This window comes from Dromaius novaehollandiae, unplaced genomic scaffold (assembly GCF_036370855.1).
Source record: "Dromaius novaehollandiae isolate bDroNov1 unplaced genomic scaffold, bDroNov1.hap1 HAP1_SCAFFOLD_36, whole genome shotgun sequence".
Taxonomy (NCBI): Eukaryota; Metazoa; Chordata; class Aves; order Casuariiformes; family Dromaiidae; genus Dromaius; species Dromaius novaehollandiae.
The window spans coordinates 1,044,755-1,052,748 of record NW_026991446.1 but is presented as its reverse complement, the minus strand read 5'-3'; positions in this window follow the sequence as shown (position 1 = coordinate 1,052,748).

Here is a 7,994-nt window from a genome sequence, read left to right as displayed (position 1 = left end):
GGCCCAAAGCTGCTGTCTGTGCTTGTGAGGTCACAGCAGTCCCATGGCCCGATAGGCCAGTGGCAGGCCCATAGCTGCTGGCTGTGCTCGTGAGGTCACAGCAGCCTCTGTGCCCTATAGGGCAGTGGCAGGCTCATGGCTGTTTGCTGTGCTTGTGAGCTCACAGCAGTCCCATTGCCTGATAGGCCAGTGTGACGCCATTGGCTGCTGGCTGTCCTTTTGAGCTCACAGCAGTCTGAGTGACTGATAGGCCAGTGGCAGACCCACAGCTGCTGGCTGTGCTCGTGAGGTCACAGCAGTCCCATTGCCTGATAGGCCAGTGCGAGGCCATTGGCTGCTGGCTGTCCTTTTGAGCTCACAGCAGTCTGAGTGACTGATAGGCCAGTGGCAGGCCTCTGCGTGCTGGCTGCATTTTGAGGTCACCTTGGTCTCAGTGCCTCATCAGGCAGTGGGATGCCCATGGCTGCTGACTCTGCTTGTGAGCTCACAGAATTACCAGTGCCTGATAGGCCACTGGCAGGCCCCAGGCGGCTTCCTGTCCTTGTCAGGTCACATCAGCCTCTGTGTCTGATAGGGAAGTGGAAGGTGTTGTAGAGGCCTCTGAGTGCCTTTTTTTGCAGTGCAGGGTCCTCAGGGTGCTTTTTTTTGCAGTGTAGTAGCCTCCAAGTGCCTTTTTTTGCAATGTAGGGGCTTCCGAGTGCCTTTTTTGTGGTGCAGGGACCTCCAAGTGCCTTTATCTCCAGTGTACAGGCCTCCGAGTGCCTCTTTTTCCAGTGCAGGAGCCTCCGAGTGCCTTGGTGGTGCTGGGCCCCCCGAGTGCCTTGTTTCACATTGTAGCAGCCCCCAATTGCCTTTGTTTGTGCTGTAGGGGCCACTGAGTGCCTTTTTTTGTGGTGTAGCGCCCTCCGAGTGCCTTTTTTTGCATTGTAGCAGCCTCCAAGTGCCTTTTTTTCCAGTACAGGGGCCTCCGAGTGCCTTTTTTTCCAGTGCAGGGGCCTCCGAGTGCCTTTCTCTACAGTGTAGCAGCCTCCGAGTGCCTTTTTTTGTGGTGCAGGGCCCTGCGAGTGCCTTTTTTTCCGGTGCAGGGGCCTCAGGGTGCCTTTTTTTGCATTGTAGCAGCCTCTGAGTGCCTTTTTTTGTGGTGCAGGGGCCTCAGGGTGCATTTTTTTTGCAGTGTAGTAGCCTCCAAGTGCCTTTTTTTCCAGTGCAGGAGCCTCCGAGTGCCTTTTTGGTGGTGCAGGCCCTCTGAGTGCCTTGTTTCACATTGTAGCAGCCCCCAAATGCCTTTTATTGTGCTGTAGGAGCCACCGAGTGCCTTTTCTTGTGATTCAGGGGCCTCTGAGTGCCTTTTTTTGCATTGTAGCAGCCCCCAAGTGCCTTTTTTTGTGGTGTGGTCCTCCGAGTGCCTTTCTTTTGTGGTGTCGGGGCCTCTGAGTGCATTTTTCTTGCGGTGCACTGGCCTCCAAGTGCCCTGTTTTTCAGTGCACTGGCCTCCAAGTGCCTTTTTTTGCGGTGCAGGAGCTACTGAGTGCCTTTTTTTGCTGTGCGTGGGCCTCAGGGTGCATTTCTTTGCAATGTAGTAGCCTCCAAATGCCTTTCTTTGCAATGTGGGGGCCACCGAGTGCCTTTCTTGGTGGTGTAGGGGCCACGGAGTGCCTTCTTTTGTGGTGCAGGAGCCTCCGAGTGCCTTTTTTTCTGGTGTACAGGCCTGCAAGTGCCTCTTTTTCCAGTGCGGGAGCCTCCGAGTGCTTTTTTTTGTGGTGCAGGGCCCTCCAAGTGCTTTTTTTTGCGTTGTAGCAGCCTCCAAGTGCCTTTCTTTTCACATTGTAGCAGCCCCCGAGTGCCTTTTTTTGTGCTGTAGGGGCCAGCAAGTGCCTTTTTTCGCGGTGCAGGGGCCTCAGGGTGCATTTTTTTGCAGTGTAGTAGCCTCCAAGTGCCTTTTTTTGCAATGTGGGGGCCTCCGAGTGCCTTTTCTTGTGTGCACTGGCCTCCAAGTGCCCTGTTTTTCAGTGCACTGGCCTCCGAGTGCCCTTTTTTGCAGTGTGGAGGCCTCTGAGTGCCTTTTTTTGAGGTGCAGGAGCCTCCGAGTGCCTTTATTTCCAGTGTAGGGGCCTCCGAGTGCCTTTTTTTGCATTGTAGCAGCCCCCAAATGCCTTTTTTTGTGCTGTAGGGGCCTCCGAGTGCCTTTCTCTGTGGTGTAGGGGCCTCCGAGTGCCATTTTTTCTGGTGAACAGGCCTGCAAGTGCCTCTTTTTGCAGTGCAGGAGCCTCCGAGTGCCTCTTTTGGTGGTGCTGGGCCCTCCGAGTGCCTTGTTTCACATTGTAGCAGCCCCCGAGTGCCTTTTCTTGTGCTGTAGGAGCCACCGAGTGCCTTTTCTTGTGGTTCAGGGGCCTCTGAGTGCCTTGTTTCACATTGTAGCAGGCCCCAAGTGCCTTTTTTGTGCTGTAGGGGCCTCCGAGTGCCTTTTTTTCCAGTGTAGGGGCAGCCAAGTGCCTTTTTTTGCGGTGCTGGGGCCTCAGGGGGCATTTTTTTCCATTGCAGGTGCCTCCAAGTGCCTTTCTCTGCGGTGTAGCGGCCTCCGAGTGCCTTTTTTTCCGGTGTACAGGCCTGCAAGTGCCTCTTTTTCCAGTGCAGGAGCCTCCGAGTGCCTCTTTTGGTGGTGCCGGGCACTCCGAGTGCCTTGTTTCGCATTGTAGCAGCCCCCGAGTGCCTTTGTGCTGTCGGGGCCACCCAGTACCTTTTTTTGTGGTGTGGTCCTCTGAGTGCCTTTTTTTGTGCTGTAGTGGCCACCGAGTGCCTTTTTTTACAGTGTAGTGGCCTCCGAGGGCTTTTTTTCCTCTGCAGGGGCCTCCGAGTGCCTTTGTCTGTGGTGTAGCGCCCTCCAATTGCCTTTTTTTGTGATGCAGCGGCCTGCAAGTGCCTATTTCTGCGGTGCAGGGGCCTCCGAGTGACTTTTTTTCATATGTAGGGGCCTCCGAGAGCCCTTTTTTTGCGGTGCAGGTCCTTCTGAGTGCCTTTTTTGCTGTGCAGTGGTCTCCGCGTGCCTTTTCTTGTGGTGCAGGTCCTCGCTCTGCTTGTGAGTTTGCTTCTGCCTCTGTGCTTGATAGGCCAGTGGCAGGGTCATGCCACCTGGCTTTGCTTGTGAGGATACTTGTGTCTGCATGCCGAAAAGGGCAGTGGCAGGCCCATGGTTGCTGGTTGTGTCTTACGATGTCACTTTGACCTGCATGCCATTGCATGCATGGCATGCATGGGCATGCACTGCCACGCCCATGGCTGCTGGTCTGCTTGGGTGTTCCCTTCTTTCTCCGTGCTTGATGCACCATGGCAGGCCCAGAGCTGCTGGCTGTGCTTGTGAGGTCCCTTTGACCTCAGTGCCTGATGAGGCACTCAGAGCGCCATGAGTCCTGCCTGCGCTTCTGAGCTCACTTCTGCCTCAGTGCCTGATTGGCAAGTGGCAGGCCACTGGCTGCTTGCTGAGGTAGTGAGGTCATTTTTACCAGCAGCCCTAAACTTAGCGCTACGGGATGTTCAGAATCCTCCGTGACAGCCTCTAAGACTATTGCCAGTAGAAATGGGACCAAGACATTACCCAAACTGAGAAGTCCAGTGTGTCACTAACTACAAATTGTAGTGACTCTCGCCTGGTGCCGGAGAGACGATTGTGCTGAAAACTTCCGCCTTCCATTGCCCGGGTCCTGGCAGACCCCGGTGATGCGTTCTAACGAACGCTCTTGTAATGGGAGTGTAACTTGTAAGTCTACGCCATTAGTTCTACCCTGCACTCTCAGGAGCAGGCTTTCAACACTCTCTCCTGCTTTAACCACTTCCCCAATGCTCTCCATTTTAACTTTCCCTGCGGTCACTGCAGGAACAGCCCGACCATCTCCGCAGAGCTCCCACGCAGTTAAATCAACCGGAACACAAAAGTTACTGTTGAACCCTTTGTGGTCTCTAAAACCTGTAGCGTTACTCAGGCAAGAGAACATGTCTATGATTAAGCCATCCTGTCTGCCATTTTTAAATATAGCTTACACCACATGGATGGAATGGTTACGCAAGCGGACCTGAAGCGCCAAATGGCGAGAAAGAAAGGATGTCAGTGGTGTTACAGGGCCAGGATTAGGAGTTCTAAATAGCATCGATGCTGAGGCATTAGTGAATAAGTAAGTGCCACAAACAGAGATGTGTCTAGATTAGACAAAGCAAAGCCATTACGATCATCTCTGTTACCTCTTGGACGTAATCAGTGGTGCTCCTCTCAGATTTCTACCTCAGTGGGAGCTCAAAGAAGGCAAGCTCATCAGCTTCCTTAGTTGCAGCAGGAGGAGCTCAAACTAATGTTTCTTTGGCGGTCCATTGTATCCAAGCCAAATGGACACAATCCGGACCAGTTGCAACAACTCGGGCAGGTGAGAAAGGGCTCCTACCCAGTGAAATTCGCAAAGCAGGACTCCTTCCAAAGGAGTTCAGTGTTAAGGAATCTTGGACTGCCACCATCTAGAGTTAATTAGAGTCAGGCTAGGGCAGCCCCATGACATTGCCTCCCGCACCCCCGGTTGACAATAACACCAGGCCTATTCCCACCTTTCTCCTAAGAGTGTGAAACTGCTCAAACTCTCCCACCTATCAGTTCACATGGATCAGAGGTCTGGGCACACCAGGCTTGCCTCGGGCAATCCCACAAGACATGCCCAATCTCGCCATCCTCCCCTGTGGACACTTACACCACGTCCACTCACAGCTGCCTCCTAAGAATGCCCGCCTGCTCAGCTGCCTGTCCGAACAGCTGACGCTGACAGGCAAGAGCTGTTGCCAAGCAAGCTTGACCTGCATGCGCAGGGCAGCCCCATAGCACTTTCACAGCTGCCTTCCTTGCCGGTTGACACTTACAGCAGGGCTATTCCCTCCGAACGCCTAGGAGTGCCACACTGCTCCAATGCCTCCACTGACAGTCAGGGCTCACAGGCAGGAGCTAGTCCCAGCCAAGCTTCCCCTGCATGCCTAAGGCAGTCCCACAACAGGATAACGGCTTGCCTTCCTTTCCTGTCGACATTAACAGCACCGCTACTCCCGCCTTCCTCCTAGCAATGCCACGTTGCTCAAATGCCTGTCCAACGAGCAAGGGCTGCTGGGCAAGAGCGCGGGTATGCGAAACTAGCCTTGGGCAGCCCCACAAGATGTACGCATCTCGCCTTCCTCCCCCGTCAACAATTACAGCAGGCGTACTCACAGCTTCCTCCTAAGAATGCCCAACTGCTCAGACGCCTGTCCGAACAGCAAGGGCCGCTAGGCAAGAGCTCTGGGCATGCCAAGCTTCCCTTTGCCAGCCCACAACATATTCCCTGCTCTCTTCTAGGTGAGGGCCTTTTGGACCTTTACATCACGGCTTCTCCCAACTTGGTCCTAAGAATGCCAAAATGCTCAGACGCCTTTGCGAGCAAGCAGGGCTCAAAAGCAAGGGCTCATCCCCACCACACAAAACCTGCTAAGCCACAGCAGGCCCACAACACGTTCACAGTTGCCTTCCTCTCCTGTCCACACTTAAAGGCTGCGTACTCACGCCTTACTCCGAGGAGTGCCATATTGCGCAAACGCCTCTCTCACCTGTCAGTCCTCACAGGCAAGAATTCTGGACAGGAGCTGGAAAAGAGCTTCTGGCAGCCGCACAGGATATGCGCAGCTCACCGTTCACTTGTGTCGCCGATCACACCAGGCGTACTCAGCGCTTCCTCAATGAATGCCAGAATAGTCAGTGGCACGTCCGAGCAGCCAGGGCTCACAGGCAAGAGCCTTCATCCCTAACGCCACCGCACAATATGTTCCCGAGTGGCCATCCTCTCCTGGCAAAACAGAGGGGCTTGCTCGCTCTAAGTGTGGAGGGAAGAGGCGGGCAAACTGCGAACCTGTTGTAGAGCTGCCTCAGATATGCAGCTCAAGCCTGTGAGCGCTGGCTGTTCGGACAGCCGTCGGAGCAGTCTGTCGTGCTTAGGAAGAAGCTGTGAGTACGCCTGCTGTAACTGTCGACAGGGGAGGATGGTGAGCCCGGCTCGTTTTGTGGCCCTGCCAGAGACAATCTTCTCCTGCCCAGATCTCTTGCCTATGAGTGCCGGCTCTCCGGAGAAGCCTCTGAGCACCCTCTTAAGAGTAAGCATGGTGTAGTTGTTCATGGGGGAGGATGGCAAAATGTGACTACCTGTGGGGCTTCCAGAGACAAGCTTGTTATGCCAAGAACGCTCGCCTGTGAGTAATGACAGGGGAGAAAGGCATCTGAGCAGTGTGCCACTCCTAGCAGTAGGTTGGGAATTGGCGCGCTGTAACTGTCAGCAGGCGAAGAAGGCAAGCAAATGTCGATGGCGGAAGGATGGCGAGACGGGCTCATTTTGTTGTGCTCCCAGAGACAAGCTTGTCGTGCCCAGCGCTCTTGCCCGTGAGTGCCGGCTGCCAGACAGGTGTCTGAGCAGGCGAGCTTTCTAAAGCGTAAGCCTGGTGTAATTGTCGACAGGTCTCACAGGCAAGAGAGCTGGACCCCCCCCCACCCAGAATTGTTCTGCATGCTTAGGGCAGCCCAACAGCACATTCACGGCTCGCCTCCTTTGCCGGTCGACACTTACGAGCTTTCTTAAGAGTAAGCATGGTATAATTGTCGGCAGGGGGCACAGGCAGGAGCGCTATCCAACCAAGCTTCCTTTTCATGCTTAGGGCAGCACCGCAACACATTCACAGCTGCCTTCCTCGCCGGTCGACACTTACAGCAGGGCTATTCCCTCCAGACGCCTAGGCGTGCCACACTGCTCAAGCGCCTCCACCGACAATCAGGGCTCACAGGCGGGAGCTAGTCCCAGCCAAGCTTCCCCTGCATGCCTAAGGCAGTCCCACAACAGGATAACGGCTTGCCTTCTTCTCCTGTCGACATTAAAAGCACGTCAGCATCCACCCTCCTCCTAGCAATGCCACGTTGCTCAAATGCCTGTCCAACGAGCAAGGGCTGCTGGGCTTGCCTCGAGCAGCCCCGCAAGACGTACCCATCTCACCTTCCTCCGCCGTCGACAAATACACCATGCGTATTCACAGCTTCCTCCTAAGAATGCCAGAGTGCTCAGACGCCTGAGCGAACGACAAGTGCAGAGAGGTAATAGCTCTGGGCATGCCAAGCTTCCCTTTGGCAGCCCACAAAATATTCCCTTGCCCTCTTCCTAGGTGCGCGCCTTTTGGCCCTTTACACCACGGCTGCTCACAAGCCTTATTCCTGAGAATGCCGGCCGGCTCCGACACCCGTCGTGGCAGAAGTGGATTCAGAGGGGAGAGCTCTGGGCACCACAGGCTTGCCTCGGGCAGCCTGACCAAAAACGTCCAGGTCTCGCTTTCCTTCCCTGTGGACACTTACAGCAGGACTCTTCCCAGCTCACTCCTGGGATAGGCACAGGTAGCACATGTCTCTCCCACTTGTCAGCACTCACAGGCAAGAGCTCTGGGCACCCCAAATTGGCTTCCGACAGCCTCGCAAAAAGTCCCCTCTCGCCATCCTCCTCCATCGATAAGAAGACCAGGCCAACTCAAAGCTTCCTCCTATGAATGCCAGAAGACTCAGATACAGCCAAGGCTCACAGGCAAGAGCTCTTCCCAAGCAAGCAGGCCCTTCATCCCTAAGGCCACCGCACAGCACGTTCGCAAGTGGCCTTCCTCTCCTGGCGCCACTTACAGCGGGGCTTGCTTGCTCTAAGTGTGGCGAGGAGAGGCAGGCAAAGTGCACATCTGTTGTAGAGCTGCCTTAGATATGCAGCTCAGATCTGTGAGTTCTGGTTATTCGGAAAGGTGTCAGAGCAGTCTGGCATTCTTAGGAGGAAGTTTTGAGTACGCCTGTTGCAATTGTCGAAGGGGAGGAGGGTGAGGTGGAGGTTTCTTGTGAGCTTCGAGAGACAAGCTTGTCATGTCCGGAGCGCTTGCCCGTGCGTACTGACGAGGAGAGAGCCGTTTGAGCAGTGTGGCACTCC